We start from the raw sequence: 16,334 nt of genomic DNA, 5'->3' as shown, positions 1-16,334 counted from the left end.
GGTTGTTTTTTTTTTTTTGTTTGTTTTTGTTTTTTTTGTTCTTTTTGTTTGTTTGTTTGTTTGTTTTTTTCATAGGGAGAACAAAATAAAAAGATTCCACAGAGTATATTTATATAATTAATAGAGGTTAGTTTCTTCCAGATCCGGATTGGTCTTTCCTTCTTTTTCATCTTTTTTTTTTTTTTTTTTTCTTACGTGAATATATATTATGCAGGTATTGTTGTTGTTCTTGTTTTTTAAGACTCCTTTTTCGGCTTGGGATAGAAAAGCCAATGTTACTTTTGTATTATACTCACTCTGTTGGATTATAAATAAAAGATTTAAAAAAAAATGGCGTACTCTGGCCTCCATGTACTAAGCAGCGAATGCATGGCAGGTTCGCTCATGCAAACCTGGTTTCTGCAATGTTAGAAGCAGCGGTCATCCAAACACTGCTTCTTACCCTGTCCACCTCTGAGGTTGGCAGAAGGAACTTAGGTAAACCCTACTGCTGCTGGTGGTAGGAGCTGGGGCACAGTCTGGTTAGAGGGATAGTGAGATCCTCTAGTAATGGACAGTAACACTTCCTACAATGCATTAAATGTAAGACTGTCAGCTGCCCTGCTGTGTGATACCCCTGTGGAACACATGGTGCTTACATTTATGTGTAACTTACTCTGAGGTTATTTAGCTTCCTCAGCAGAAATAGAACTATTGCACCTTAAGTGGGTGACAGGAGGATTCTCAGGCCCAAAGGCAACCATTCAACCCTTAATTGGTTTTAATTTGCTTTCATTAACCATAGTGTATAGATTATATACATATAAATACAATGTGTGTGTGTAGAAAATAATATTAATTGTGAGGGGGGGTGGAGGTCTTGGTGAGTTCCCACACTTTTTTTTGTAGGACTAGTTTTAAAGTGCACGTTTAGTTTATTATATTGCTGTGGGAGCATAGCCTGTGACTGATAGGTAGGCCTTTTCTTGTGGAATATACATATGTTTTAATTAAAGTTTAACCCTTTTTGTGCATACGTTTTCTTGTAGTTAGTGCACATTACTGCACATTTTTAACTTTTGTTTTCTATAGTTATCTATTAAATATATATATAATATGTAGTTATATTTTATATCTAAATGTACATATATATATATATATATATTCTTAGAGAATATTACTAGTACCCCTCATCTTATCAAAAACATAATTACAAATGCAGTGGGGGGCAGCAACCAGAATTTTTTTTTAATATAACTGTCATTAATTGTTAGTCGATGAGAGTGTACCATGTTTACGGCTGCTGCCACCGCCACCTCCACCACTAGTATTACCAGCACCGTCACTACCAGTCCATGTCTGCTTTTACTTGTGTAAGTGGAACAAGTACTATTGGCACTATTTCACAGATTTCAATATAATTTCCACGGCCATTGTCTGCTCCTCTGGCTCATTCATCAAGAGGAGCAGTGGCAGTTGCAGCAGCCCACTCAAAAAACAAAAGCGGACAGTGAGGGGAACTGAAGGTGGAGGTGCTGAATTGACATTGTTTGGCTCATAGCCTAGTAGTTGGATTGTGTGGGGTCCAAGAATCCCAATCGGCCTCTGTGTACACAGCTCTTTACACAGGCTATTCCCAAAACCTCCTGCACCAGTGTTCACTCGAGTGCCACTATCAGTTCTACTGATGCCAGCTCCGCCACTCTCCTGATTCCCTCCATGTTTTATAGCAACAGCTGGGTGGGTTTATCACAATTTTAAAGGCTGTCTATGAGTACCCGCAGCAACAGGATAGACACTGCAGGAGTTGTAGATGATTTCAATGGGCCAAGTAGTCAGGGAGAAGATGGAAGTATTGAACTGGTTTCTTCCCCAGTCTCTGTTTTGTGCAATAAGGATCTTACTGCAAGTCCCAGCATGTCTGCTATAGCCTTTACTGTAGACTAGGAGGAACTTGATTACGAGCCTGTGGAGATGGTGGAGGAGGAGAGATACCACCACAGAGTCCATGTGTGACGGGGGCAGCAGCACAACTTCCTCCCGCTTTTAAACCAGCAGTATCCTCCTGTATTTTTTTCCCTCTCCATCACCACTATAATCCCCTGTTGTGGAGCAGAAAGTTCCTATAACAGCCTCACTCACTACCCGTGTTGCCAGTTCCACTTATAGTGCAATCTTTGTCAGTACTAGAATCACTGGTAGTTCCACCCCCACTACCACTACTTCCATACCCACCGCCACCACTACTAGGAAAGTAAAAAGTGTTCCAGGAAGGGCAGAGAGAATTAGCATGTAAAGTAGCAAAACATGTCAGGAAGCTGAAGGATCCGCTGAAAGGTTGCATGTGGGACCTTCTGGATAAATACCCTGAACTGATGTTGGCTTTATTGTATTTTCCCAAAATTAAAGGCACACTGAACCCAAATTTTTTCTTTTGTGATTCAGATAGAGCATGCAATTTTAAGCAACTTTCTAATTTACTCCTATTATCAATTTTTCTTCGTTCTCTTGCTTTCTATTTGAAAAAGAAGGCATCTAAACTATTTTTTTGTTCAGAACCATGGAAAGCACTTGTTTATTGGTGGGTGAATGTATCCACCAATCAGCAAGAACAACACAGTGTGTTCACCAAAAATGGGCCGGCATCTAAACTTGCATTCTTGCATTTTAAATAAAGATACCAAGAGAATGAAGAGAATTTGATAATAGGAGTAAATTAGAAAGTTGCTTAAAATTGTATGCTCTATCTGAATCACGAAAGAAAAAAAAATGGTTTCAGTGTCCCTTTAAGGGGAAAATGGCACTCAGAACTGATAACTTGATAAGTTGGAGGGACAAACTGATTAGCAGGGTGCGCTTGGTTCTAGAAAAGGAGGGCATGGTTTGTGAGGGAGAAGTGCGGCAGCAGGAGGCAGATATTATTTTTTCATTCCCTACCAGCAGCTGCATCAGAAGCACAGCACAGCTTAGTGAGTAGCTGCGTTTTGGTTATAGGAAGTAGACTGTTTGGTGAGATCCACTTAAGCCCCCTCAAGATAGGGGAGTAGTAAGAGTTCCTCATAGATGTTAAAGACTTATCATTGCCAATGTCCTTTCCCCCCTACAGCAGACCCTCTGAGCAATTGGGATGACACAATGACTATGTGGCCTGCCCTGACTAGAGTAGCTCAGGAGTTACTCTTTTGTCCCTCAACCACCATGCAAAGAGGTTAAGGGACTTTTCATTAACTGGTAATATACTGAACCCTAAGTGCTCAAAAATGTCTCTGCAGCTCATGAAGCAAATGGCGTTTCTCAAATTAAACATTCCACTATTGACACTGATTACTTTTGGAAATGTTTTCCACTCCAGCTCCTGCCCTCCCTGCTCCGTGGTGGTCATCATCAATGAATGCCAAATTCTCTGGGAACTGCTGGCCAATGGGCTCTAGGCATGTGTTTGCTATCCTCATCCCCTGGAGGTGTATTGGTTTATGTACTGTCAGGCCTATCTAACCAGTTCAGTAACTCTGCTGCCTGCTGCTGCCACTCCTGCCCTTACTGCTCTGTGGTGGTTAACCATCAATGCAAAATTCTCAGGTAACTGTTGGCCACTGTGTCCAAGGGGCTCTAGGCACCTGTTGCCATTCTCCTCCCCTGGAGGTGTATTATTGAGGTTCATGTACTGTCAGGCCTACCTACCTAGTTCAGTAACTATGCTGCCATTCCTGCTGCTCCTGCCCTCCCTGCTTTGTGGTGGTCATAATCCGTCAATGTCAAATCCTCAGGGAACTGCTGGCTGCTATGTCCAATAGGTTTTAGGCACCTATTGCCATTCTAATTCTCTGGTGGTTTATATTTTTGAGGTTTATGTACTGTCAGGCCTACCTACCTAGTTCAGTAACTCTTCTGCCTGCAGTCCTGCTCCTGCCCTCCCTGCTCTGTGGTGGTCATCATCCGTCAATTCAATGCCAAATACTCAGAGAACTGCTGGCTGCTATGTCCAAGATGATCTAGGCACCTGTTGCCATCCTCCTCCCCTGGAGGTGTTTTTTTAGGTTTATGTACTGTCAGACCTACCTTCCTAATTCGGTACCTCTCCTGCTGCTACTCCTGCTTCTACCCTCCCTGCTCTGTGGTGGTCATCATTCCTCAATGCCAAAGCACAGGGAACTGCTGGCCACTGTGTCCAAGGGGCTCTTGGCACCTGTTGCCATCCTATGCCACTGGAGGTGTTTTTTGAGGTTTATGTGCTGTCAGGCCTTCCTACTTAGTTCAGTAAATTTTCTGCCTGCTTCTGCCACTACTGTGGTGGCTGGTCATCATCCGTCAATGACTAATCCTCAGGGAACTGCTGCTGTTGTGTCCAAGGGACTTTGAACACATTTGTTCTTCCTCCTTGAAGGTGTATTTTTGGGGTTTATGTACTATATTATTATCAGAAGCATAGTTTGATTATTTTGTTGCTGCCTCTCCTGTTTATGCCTTTCTTTGAGTTGAGTCTCCAAGGAGGACTATTAACTACAAACTTTTTATGGAGCAGGTGTGTGAGAAAGTGAGGAATGAGGAATTTGCAAAAAAAGAGTTGAATGAAAGAAAAAAAATATATAAAAGGTTGTAGTGGTGTTTTTAATTTAGATTTATTGTTTTGAATTATTTTTGTAAAACTTGTTCCAGTTCTTTTATGTTTTTCGTTCCCCAGTAAGTAACGAATATTTGGATTGTTTGCATTTGCTAGCAGTGTAATTATACAGCTAAAAGGGGTGTTTTAAGGGCTTCCCATAGGCTTTAATGCAATGTAGCAAAATTGTTATCAGAATATTCAGCCAAACCAAATGCAGTCAACTCAAATCATTCCAAAATTTTAAATTGAGAATTTCTCCTGTGCACATGTCTCGTGAAAACAAAGTTTATGCATGGCAAATTTAATGGATTAGAATAAAGACCACAGAAAGAGATCTACTGTATTGTAATCATATAACTCTGAACAAACTTAAAGGGACACTGAACCCAAATTTTTTCTTTTGTGATTAAGATAAATCTTGAAATTTTAAGCAACTTTCTAATTTACTCCTATTATCAATTTTTCTTTGTTTTCTTGCTATCTTTATTTGAAAACAAAAGTCCAGACCTTGGACAGCACTTGTTTATTGGTGGATGAATTTATCCACCAATTAGCAAGGACAACCCAGGTTGTTCACCAAAATGTGCCGGCATCTAAACTTACCTTCTTGCTTTTCAAAGAATGATACCAAGAGAATGAAGAACATTTGCTAATAGGAGTAAATTAGAAAGTTGCTTAAAATTGCATGCTCTATCTGAATCACAAAAGAAAAACTTTGGGTTCAGTGTCCCTTTAATCTATTAATATAACATTTGGCCTCCTTTCCTAGACCCTCAAATATCCTACTTTTGAAGGTTTTCCAAAGTTGTATTAGGGTATCTAGCATATTGGTGAAAATCAACTATGTCTTCTCCATTTATAGGACTTTTTCTACTCTATGATGAAGGAGATAAGTGTTTGTTCCACAGTGCATGTGTTTATGTAAAACTGAGCACATTAAGTGAACATATATCACTAAAATTCCAATAATTTGCTACAGTGTATGTATGCCATCTTAATAAATTAGGATTGGTGCCAAATACTTTCAAGTGTTTCTGTCCCTCTGTGGCCTCCTAAAATGTTGGGAGGTATGAAATTAACCTCATTACTTTAATTGTGATTTCTTTTTCTATTTAATAATATGTTTTCAGATCTATTTCTGTATATTTCTAAAGTGAAATGTTACAGTCTACATTGAGCTAAAAAAATACAATAAACTTAACACTTAAAGAAACATAAAAGTAAAAAAAAAAAACTTTAATGATTCAGACAGATAGATAGATCATGCAATTTATAAAAAGCATACCTAGGTAGGATCAGGAGATGCAGTGCACTGCTGCAATCTAGCTGGTGACTGGTGGCTTTGCACATATGCCTCTTGTTATTGGTTTAAAATTATGCATTCAGATAGGTACCCTTAGTGCAATGCTACTCTGAAGCTGACTTTGACTATGTGTTTCACCCCCATTTGCAAGGGTTAAACACACAGTTATATGCAAGCAGTAGTGCAATAATACACTGCTCTAACACATTAAAGCATTTTCTTTTTACACTTGTATGCCCCTTTTAATTACGATCAAGCATATTTTAATAAACTAGAGAAGATTCATACAGTTAAATTTTTTGCTTCATCCAAAGAATGGTGTCTCACATTATTTCATTATGTGCTTTGGCAGTTATACGTACATTCATAATATTGATCCTTACAACATTGTTCTGTCCCAATCCAAGACGCATTTTAGGGTCACGAAGGGGTGGTTGTAGATGTGGCTCCTCCGTCCGCATCTCCTGCTGTAGTTAGCACAGGGATGACAAATCAGGCTTCCTCCAATCAATGCATGCCCCCTTTGGCGATCAGCTCATGGGGCCACCCAACTATTGGAGGAAGCCGGATTCATTATCAATGTGCTAGTTACAGCAGGAGATGCGGAACAGAGGATCGCTGGTCTGTTGTCCATAAAGAAAGGTACGTTTTTTTTAAAAAAAAGAAGCTTCATTGTAAAGTTTAATGAATGAAAGTGCCCCGGTTTTTAAGATTAGTTTTAGATACCGGGCACTTATTCATTAAAATTTACAATCACTTTAATGTTCATAGCATGCAACAGCCAAGTTTGATATTTAATTACTGGCACTTTTCACCCAACTGATGATGGCAACAATATGTATAAAGCATGCACAGGCTGAACTGTGGTCATCTTTGATATTAAACATTTGCACTTTATATCTTAAAATGGCTACCAAGTGTATAATAAATGTGTGAAATTCTACAGATAGCTGGTTCCTTGTCTATTAAAAAAAAAAAAAAAGACTTAGTAGAAGACAGTTGGGACTGGAGGAAGTTGACCCCAATGTTGGGACAGTCCTGTTGATTTTGGGAGAATTATGATGGATAAAATATCATATTAAGAAAGTGTAACTCATTAGATGTAACTGCTTTTATTAATAATCTCAATGCAAAGACAGTGGGCTTAGATTCACTGCACTCTGGTGTTTTTTCCTCTCCTGTAACTCTCTTTTGGTACGTGAATAGAGTCCCTGTCAATCTGCACACTATTCACTGCACTCAGGTGTTTTTTCCTCTCCTGCAACTATCTTTTGGTACGTGTATATGTATATAGAGCAAATGATTTTAGGTTGTTAATTTAGTCCTACATTTGTTGTACTGTTATCCAATGTCTTACTTCTAATGTTTTGTTAATTGCCATGTGATGTTCAATCCTTATCAATACTTGCTATTATTCTAAAATGTATAGCTGTCTTATGCCATAGTTTTAACCTCCTCCAAATGTTATTGTCTGTTTACTTAACATCTCACCCTGACCAGACCAGAATCAAATTGTCTTTGATTAGCAATCAACTAAATTTAGTGGACTCAGCTGACTGCCCTGCCTGCATATATTTCACACTAGTTTGGGAGGTTTATTGCACAGGGGTGCATTGCCTGGGCAGTGTACATTGTAACAATAGCATATGTTCAAATTTTCAAAGTGAACATTTTATAAGTGAGGCATTAACAATAGAATTATACAAGAATTCAACAAGGATTGGGCAAGGGGCAAGACACAAGGCAAGTACTTTTGTAATATTTTTTTTAAATACCTTATTGTTTTCATATGCAATTGCTACTGTAATACTGTGTTTAATTTGTTCCCACTTTTGTAAAAATGCCCACTATCTTCAACTTCCTCTTTGCTGCCTCTTGTCTCTATAACAAACTACATTATTCAATTACTCCTTCCCCTCTCCACCTGCACTGTTCATTAGCCCATCTCCCTTAAACTCACTTTACTTTTGTACTCATGAACTTTACCTATTCCTAAACACTCTCTCTCCCCCCTGCACCTCATCTCAAAAGCAGTCTCATTACTGCAAATCTGTATCTCATCTCATGTCACTCTCCCTCTTGCTTTTACTAACTGCTGGTGACATCTCCCCTAATCCTGGTCCCCAACAACTGCCTAGCCGTGCACATCCATGTGTACCGTCCCATAGACTCAGAAAACAAAACTCAGCCAACCTTACTCACATTCCTCTTGCATCAAAAGCCACTACCCCTTTCACTTGTGTACTCTGGAATTCTCGCTCTGTTTGCAAAAAGCTCACTTCTAAACATGACCTCTTTACCTCTCGCTCCCTCAACCTTCTGGCCCTAACAGAAACCTGGCTCTCTCCCCTAGACACAGCATCCACTGCTGCTCTGTCACATGGGGGTCTCCACTTCAGCCACTCTCCTAGGTCTGGTAATAGACAACTTGGTGGTGTAGGTATTTTACTTTCCTCTCGTCGTACCTTTCAACAAATACAACCCATCTCTTCCCTTATTCAAAACCCACATGATTAGCTTATTCTCTCCTCTCTCTATACGTGTTGCAGTCATATACCGACCCCCTGGCTCCTCAACTCAATTTCTACATCACTTAGCTGCCTGGCTACCTTATTTCCTTTCTTCAGACACCCCTGCCCTCATTCTTGGCGACTTCAACATCCCTCTTGACAATCCCACTACCTCATCTGCAAAACAACTTCTACAACTCACTTCCTCTTTCGGTTTGTCACAATGGACTGATTCTCCCACTCATGCAGATGGTCACTCCCTTGACCTGATCTTTAGCTATCTATTCACTCTCTCAAACTTCACAAACTCCCCCTTTCCTCTTTCTGACCACCATCTCCTTACTTGCAACATATCATCCCTCCCTACAACTCTCCCTCCTTCTACTTCTCACACCAAACTTCACAGAAGCATTATGTCATTAGATCAGCAACAGCTTGCTAATTCCCTCGAACCTCTCCTCTCATCCTTCTCCTTCTTTTCCTGCCCTGACCAATCTATCTGCCACTATAATTCCACCCTTACATCCGTCCTTGACAATCTGGCCCCTCTTACCATAGCTCGGAAATCACACACTCATCCTCAGCCCTGGCATACTCCTCTGACACCGTACCTACGCAGATGTTCCCGTACTGCTGAGCGGCACTGGAGAAAATCTGGGAGTTCAGCTGATTTTCTTCATTACAAATTCATCTTGAACTCCTACTATTCTGCCCTTAATCTCCATAAGCAACACTACTTCTCTACTCTTATCTCTAATCTTTCTTCAAACCCAAAACGTCTGTTCTCCACTTTCAATACTCTTCTCTGCCCTCCCCCACCTCCTAATACAACTTCTCTTTCAGCTCAAGACTTTGCCAGCCACTTCATTAACAAAATTGACTCCATCAGAAACGAAATCAGCTCTCAACATAATTCCATTCTCTCACCCCCATCAAATGCTCTCAATCAACCACAACCCACATAACCTTAAACTTAGCTCATTCTCCCCTGTTACTGAGGAAGACGTTTCGGCACTTATACTGCGCTCTCACCTCACTACCTGTCCCCATGACCCTATCCCCTCACAGCTACTCCCCTCCCTCTCTGCTACCCTTACCCCTATACTCACACACATTTTCAACCTTTCCCACAGCACCGGTATATTTCCCTCATCTCTAAAACATGCACTGGTCACACCTATCCTCAAAAAATCTTCCCTTAAACCTACCTCCCCATCCAACTACCGGCCTATTTCCCTCCTCCCTCTTGCCTCAAAGCTTCTTGAAAAACTAGTATATGCACGCCTATCCCATTTCCTTACATCAAACTCCCTCCTTGACCCACTGCAATCTGGATTTCGCTCCCATCACTCCACAGAGACAGCAATTGTTAAGGTTACCAACGACCTACTTACAGCAAAATTAAAAGACCACTTCTCTCTGCTTATCCTCCTTGATCTGTCCACAGCCTTTGACACTGTTGACCACCCTCTTTTGCTCCAAACCCTCCAATCCTTCGGCATCTGTGACACAGCCCTCTCGTGGCTCTCTTCCTACCTGTCAAACCGTACCTTTAGTGTAGCCTTCGCTGGGGCCTCCTCTGCCCCATCACCACTTTCTATCGGAGTATCGCAAGGCTCTGTCCTTGGTACCCTTCTCTTCTCAATCTACACGTCACCACTAGGTTCCCTAATAAAGTCCAATATCATTTGTATGCCAACGACACCCAAATCTACTTATCTGCACCAGACCTATCTCCTTCCTTGCTAACCCGTATCACTAACTGTCTTTCTCACATCTCTTCCTGGATGTCCTCTCACTACCTCAGGCTAAATCTCTCCAAAACTGAGCTCCTTATTTTCCCCCCTTCTTCCAAAATCTCCACCCCCAATCTCTCTATTACTGTCGACAACTCCATCATATACCCTACACCACATGCCTGATGTCTCAGGGTCACATTTGACTCAGATCTTTCTTTCACTCCTCACATTCAGTCCTTGGCTAAAGCCTGCCGCTTCCACCTTAAAAACATCTCTAAAATTAGACACTTCCTTACACAAGACACAACTAAGATTTTAATACACTGTCTCATCCTTTCCCACCTCGATTACTGCAACTCTGTCCTCTCTGGTCTCCCCACCTGTCACCTAGCTCCTTTACAATCCATAATGAATGCCTCTGCCAGGCTCATCTTCCTTACACATTGCTCTTCATCTGCTGCACCTCTCTGCCAATCCCTTCACTGGCTTCCTCTTGCCTTTAGGATCAAACACAAAATTCTCACTCTGACATACAAAGCCCTCGACTGCTCTGCTCCCCCCTATATCTCAGACCTTGTCTCCAGATACTCTCCCTCCCGTCCCCTTCGCTCTGCTCATGACCTCCTACTCTCCTCCTCTCTTGCTACCTCATCACACTCCCATTTACAGGACTTCTCCAGACTGGCTCCCATCTTGTGGAACTCTCTGCCTCGCTCTCCTAGACTCTCCCCTAGTTTTAAAAGCTTCAAGCACTCCCTAAAGACTCTACTGTTCAGGGATGCATACAACCTACACTAACCTTTCTTTATACCAGTTCCTCTCCTCCATTGCTATCCCCTGAACCCCCTTAGCATGTAAGCCTAAGCGTCCAGCTGTTTGTAGATCACCTTCTTAAGACTGACTACAACAGTGCAACTCTTGGCAGGGCCCTCTACCCATTTAATCCATATAATTGTTTTGTTGTCTCCGCCTTTGTTTATAGTGCTGCGGAATCTGTTGGCGCTCTACAAATAACCGATAATAATAATAATAATAATAATAGCTTGTTAGACTGTTTAGGTGCTTCATAGGTAAGACAAGATAATGTTCACAGTAAAATGCCCACTTCGCCTGTATTTCCTAGTGTTTCATTAAGGGGCATTTTTGCTGTTAACATATACTGTATAGTGTATAAGCTCCTTTGTTTGTTTCAACCAATCGCCATTCTTAGATGCTACAGCAGCCCACGGCTAAAAAACATTTTTGCCAAGAGGTGACGTTTTCACCTCTTAGCCAATAGTCGTGCGGTAAATCCGGCTTGGCGCCCATGGGAGACGGATTTAACGCTCAGCTATTGGCTAAGAGGTGAAAACGTCACCTCTTAGCAAAACAATTTTTTAGCCGTGGGCTGCTGTAGCAGCTAAGAACGGCGATCGGTTGAAACAAATAAAGGAGCTTTCTACATAGAGTATCTTATACTTCATGAATGAAAGTCCCCTTTATGTGTTTTAATAGTCAATCCTAGCGTTTGTACATTGCTAGGATTGACTTTCACTTTAATTTTCCCAATACATGATGTCCCCCACATCAAACAAGAACTGCTATCAAAGTGGAAAAGCAATAATTACAACTGCCACAATTATGAAACATGAATGCAAGACAGGATATGTAAATATAAATGTTTGTAGTTCACGTCTGCTTTATTAGGGTAAAATAGTCTCACTGGATACAATTGGAACCATCTTAGAAAACCTTGCAGATCTGAACAAGGGACAGAGCCTGGGCAGTCTCATTCAAGCATGCAATTCATAAAGAAAATATTGCCCCTGTGAACTATTTACATCTCACAGTCGAATCTAACTATTTTAAAGCTGAAAAAGGTTGTCTTTTTATTTTTATTTTACTGTTTTCAAGTTTTATTAAAAATGTTAGAGTAGACTGTTTAAAATAGGGAGTGTTATCACTTCAAGTTTGTTTATTTAATAATGTTTTGAAGGTAATTATTGTGATGTCAAAATATTTTACAGTGGGGATTCACAATAAAAAACCTGTCCTATGAGGCCAGCATCGTTGACAGTGGAACTCGTACTATGGGGCCAGTATTAAGGTTAGCCATTTTTCATGTGCGCTAACCCGATACTGCATTAGACCTAAAGTGTAAAACACTAAGCGCGATACGCATACACATTTATATATATATATATGTATACATACAAATATTTAGACATGTATATGTATGTATATATACAATATAGCCCTTTGCAGTCAAACACCTTGTTATAAACCATATACCTTTGAACCCGTATAACTTTTTTATTCTAATATTTATATGAATAATTTTTTATCAGATAGTGTTTATATGAGTGGAACTGTAATTTTAAATATATTTGTGTTTTCTTTAGCATGACGAAGATTAAATTGTGATTGCACTCTTGCATTTACTTTCAACTTGTAAAACTCGTATTTCCGACACGTGCAAAAACCCGATATCGCTTGCATGCAACAGCTTGTGCACCACTTGTAATCTAGCCCTCTATTGGGCTAGCATTTTTGACATAGTAACATAGGCCTAGATTTAGAGTTTGGCGGTAGCCGTGAAAACCAGCGTTAGAGGCTCCTAACGCTGGTTTTAGGCTACCGCCGGTATTTGGAGTCATTCAAAAAAGGGTCTAACGCTCACTTTTCAGCCGCGACTTTTCCATACCGCAGATCCCCTTACGTAAATTGCGTATCCTATCTTTTCAATGGGATCTTTCTAACTCCGGTATTTAGAGTCGTGGCTGAAGTGAGCGTTAGAAATCTAACGACAAAACTCCAGCCGCAGAAAAAAGTCAGGAGTTAAGAGCTTTTTGGGCTAACGCCGGTTCATAAAGCTCTTAACTACTGTACTCTAAAGTACACTAACACCCATAAACTACCTATGTACCCCTAAACCGAGGTCCCCCCACATCGCCGCCACTCGATTACATTTTTTAACCCCTAATCTGCCGACCGCCACCTACGCTATACTTATGTACCCCTAATCTGCTGCCCCTAACACCGCCGACCCCTGTATTATATTTATTAACCCCTAATCTGCCCCCCACAACGTCGCCGCCAACTACCTACAATAATTAACCCCTAATCTGCCGACCGCAAAGCGCCGCTACTTAAGTTATCCTTATGTACCCCTAATCTGCTGCCCCTAACACCGCCGACCCCTATATTATATTTATTAACCCCTAATCTGCCCCCCTCAACGTCGCCTCCACCTGCCTACACTTATTAACCCCTAATCTGCCGAGCGGACCGCACCGCTACTATAATAAAGTTATTAACCCCTAATCCGCCTCACTAACCCTATAATAAATAGTATTAACCCCTAATCTGCCCTCCCTAACATCGCCGACACCTAACTTCAATTATTAACCCCTAATCTGCCGACCGGAGCTCACCGCTATTCTAATAAATGTATTAACCCCTAAAGCTAAGTCTAACCCTAACACTAACACCCCCCTAAATTAAATATAATTTTAATCTAACGAAATTAATTAACTCTTATTAAATAAATTATTCCTATTTAAAGCTAAATACTTACCTGTAAAATAAATCCTAATATAGCTACAATATAAATTATAATTACATTGTAACTATTTTAGGATTAATATTAATTTTACAGGCAACTTTGTAATTATTTTAACCAGGTACAATAGCTATTAAATAGTTAAGGACTATTTAATAGTTACCGAGTTAAAATAATAACAAAATTACCTGTAAAATAAATCCTAACCTAAGTTATAATTAAACCTAACATTACACTATCATTAAATTAATTAAATACAATATCTACAATTATCTACAATTAAACCTAACACTACACTATCAATACATTAATTAAATACAATATCTACAAATAACTACAATGAAATAAACTAACTAAAGTACAAAAAATAATAAAGAACTAAGTTGCAAAAAATAAAAAAATATTTACAAACATAAGAAAAATCTTACAACAATTTTAAACTAATTACACCTACTCTAAGCCCCCTAATAAAATAACAAAGCCCCCCAAAATAAAAAAATGCCCTACCCTATTCTAAATTACTAAAGTTCAAAGCTCTTTTACCTTACCAGCCCTGAACAGGGCCCTTTGCAGGGCATGCCCCAAGAAGTTCAGCTCTTTTGCCTGTAAAAAAAAACATACAATACCCCCCCCCCAACATTACAACCCACCACCCACATACCCCTAATCTAACCCAAACCCCCCTTAAATAAACCTAACACTAAGCCCCTGAAGATCTTCCTACCTTATCTTCACCATACCAGGTTCACCGATCAGTCCAGAAGAGCTCCTCCGATGTCCTGATCCAAGCCCAAGCGGGGGGCTGAAGATGTCCATGATCCTGTAGAAGTCTTCATCCAAGTGGGGCAGAAGAGGTCTTCCATCCGATTGAAGTCTTGATCCAAGCGGCATCTTCTATCGTCATCCATCCGGAGCGGAGCGGCAGCATCCTGAAGACCTCCGACGTGGAACATCCATCCTGGCCGACGACTGAACGACGAATGACGGTTCCTTTAAATGACGTCATCCAAGATGGCGTCCCTCGAATTCCGATTGGCTGATAGGATTCTATCAGCCAATCGGAAATAAGGTAGGAATATTCTGATTGGCTGATGGAATCAGCCAATCAGAATCAAGTTCAATCCGATTGGCTGATCCGATCAGCCAATCAGATTGAGCTCGCATTCTATTGGCTGATCGGAACAGCCAATAGAATGCAAGCTCAATCTGATTGGCTGATTGGATCAGCCAATCGGATTGAACTTGATTCTGATTGGCTGATTCCATCAGCCAATCAGAATATTCCTACCTTAATTCCGATTGGCTGATAGAATCCTATCAGCCAATCGGAATTCGAGGGACGCCATCTTGGATGACGTCATTTAAAGGAACCGTCATTCGTCGTTCAGTCGTCGGCCAGGATGGATGTTCCGCGTCGGAGGTCTTCAGGATGCTGCCGCTCCGCTCCGGATGGATGACGATAGAAGATGCCGCTTGGATGAAGACTTCAATCGGATGGAAGACCTCTTCTGCCCCGCTTGGATGAAGACTTCTACCGGATCATGGACATCTTCAGCCCCCCGCTTGGGCTTGGATCAGGACATCAGAGGAGCTCTTCTGGACCGATCGGTGAACCTGGTATGGTGAAGATAAGGTAGGAAGATCTTCAGGGGCTTAGTGTTAGGTTTATTTAAGGGGGGTTTGGGTTAGATTAGGGGTATGTGGGTGGTGGGTTGTAATGTTGGGGGGGTATTGTATGTTTTTTTTTACAGGCAAAAGAGCTGAACTTCTTGGGGCATGCCCCGCAAAGGGCCCTGTTCAGGGCTGGTAAGGTAAAAGAGCTTTGAACTTTAGTAATTTAGAATAGGGTAGGGCATTTTTTTATTTTGGGGGGCTTTGTTATTTTATTAGGGGGCTTAGAGTAGGTGTAATTAGTTTAAAATTGTTGTAAGATTTTTCTTATGTTTGTAAATATTTTTTTATTTTTTGTAACTTAGTTCTTTTTTTATTTTTTGTACTTTAGTTAGTTTATTTCATTGTAGTTATTTGTAGATATTGTATTTAATTAATGTATTGATAGTGTAGTGTTAGGTTTAATTGTAGATAATTGTAGATATTGTATTTAATTAATTTAATGATAGTGTAGTGTTAGGTTTAATTATAACTTAGTTTAGGATTTATTTTACAGGTAATTTTGTTATTATTTTAACTCGGTAACTATTAAATAGTTCTTAACTATTTAATAGCTATTGTACCTGGTTAAAATAATTACAAAGTTGCCTGTAAAATAAATATTAATCCTAAAATAGCTACAATGTAATTATAATTTATATTGTAGCTATATTAGGATTTATTTTACAGGTAAGTATTTAGCTTTAAATAGGAATAATTTATTTAATAAGAGTTAATTAATTTCGTTAGATTAAAATTATATTTAATTTAGGGGGGTGTTAGTGTTAGGGTTAGACTTAGCTTTAGGGGTTAATACATTTATTAGAATAGCGGTGAGCTCCGGTCGGCAGATTAGGGGTTAATAATTGAAGTTAGGTGTCGGCGATGTTAGGGAGGGCAGATTAGGGGTTAATACTATTTATTATAGGGTTAGTGAGGCGGATTAGGGGTTAATAACTTTATTATAGTAGCGCTGCGGTCCGCTCGGCAGATTAGGGGTTAATAAGTG

This window comes from Bombina bombina, chromosome 6, assembly GCF_027579735.1.
Source record: "Bombina bombina isolate aBomBom1 chromosome 6, aBomBom1.pri, whole genome shotgun sequence".
NCBI lineage: Eukaryota > Metazoa > Chordata > Amphibia > Anura > Bombinatoridae > Bombina > Bombina bombina.
This window is presented reverse-complemented; position numbering follows the sequence as displayed.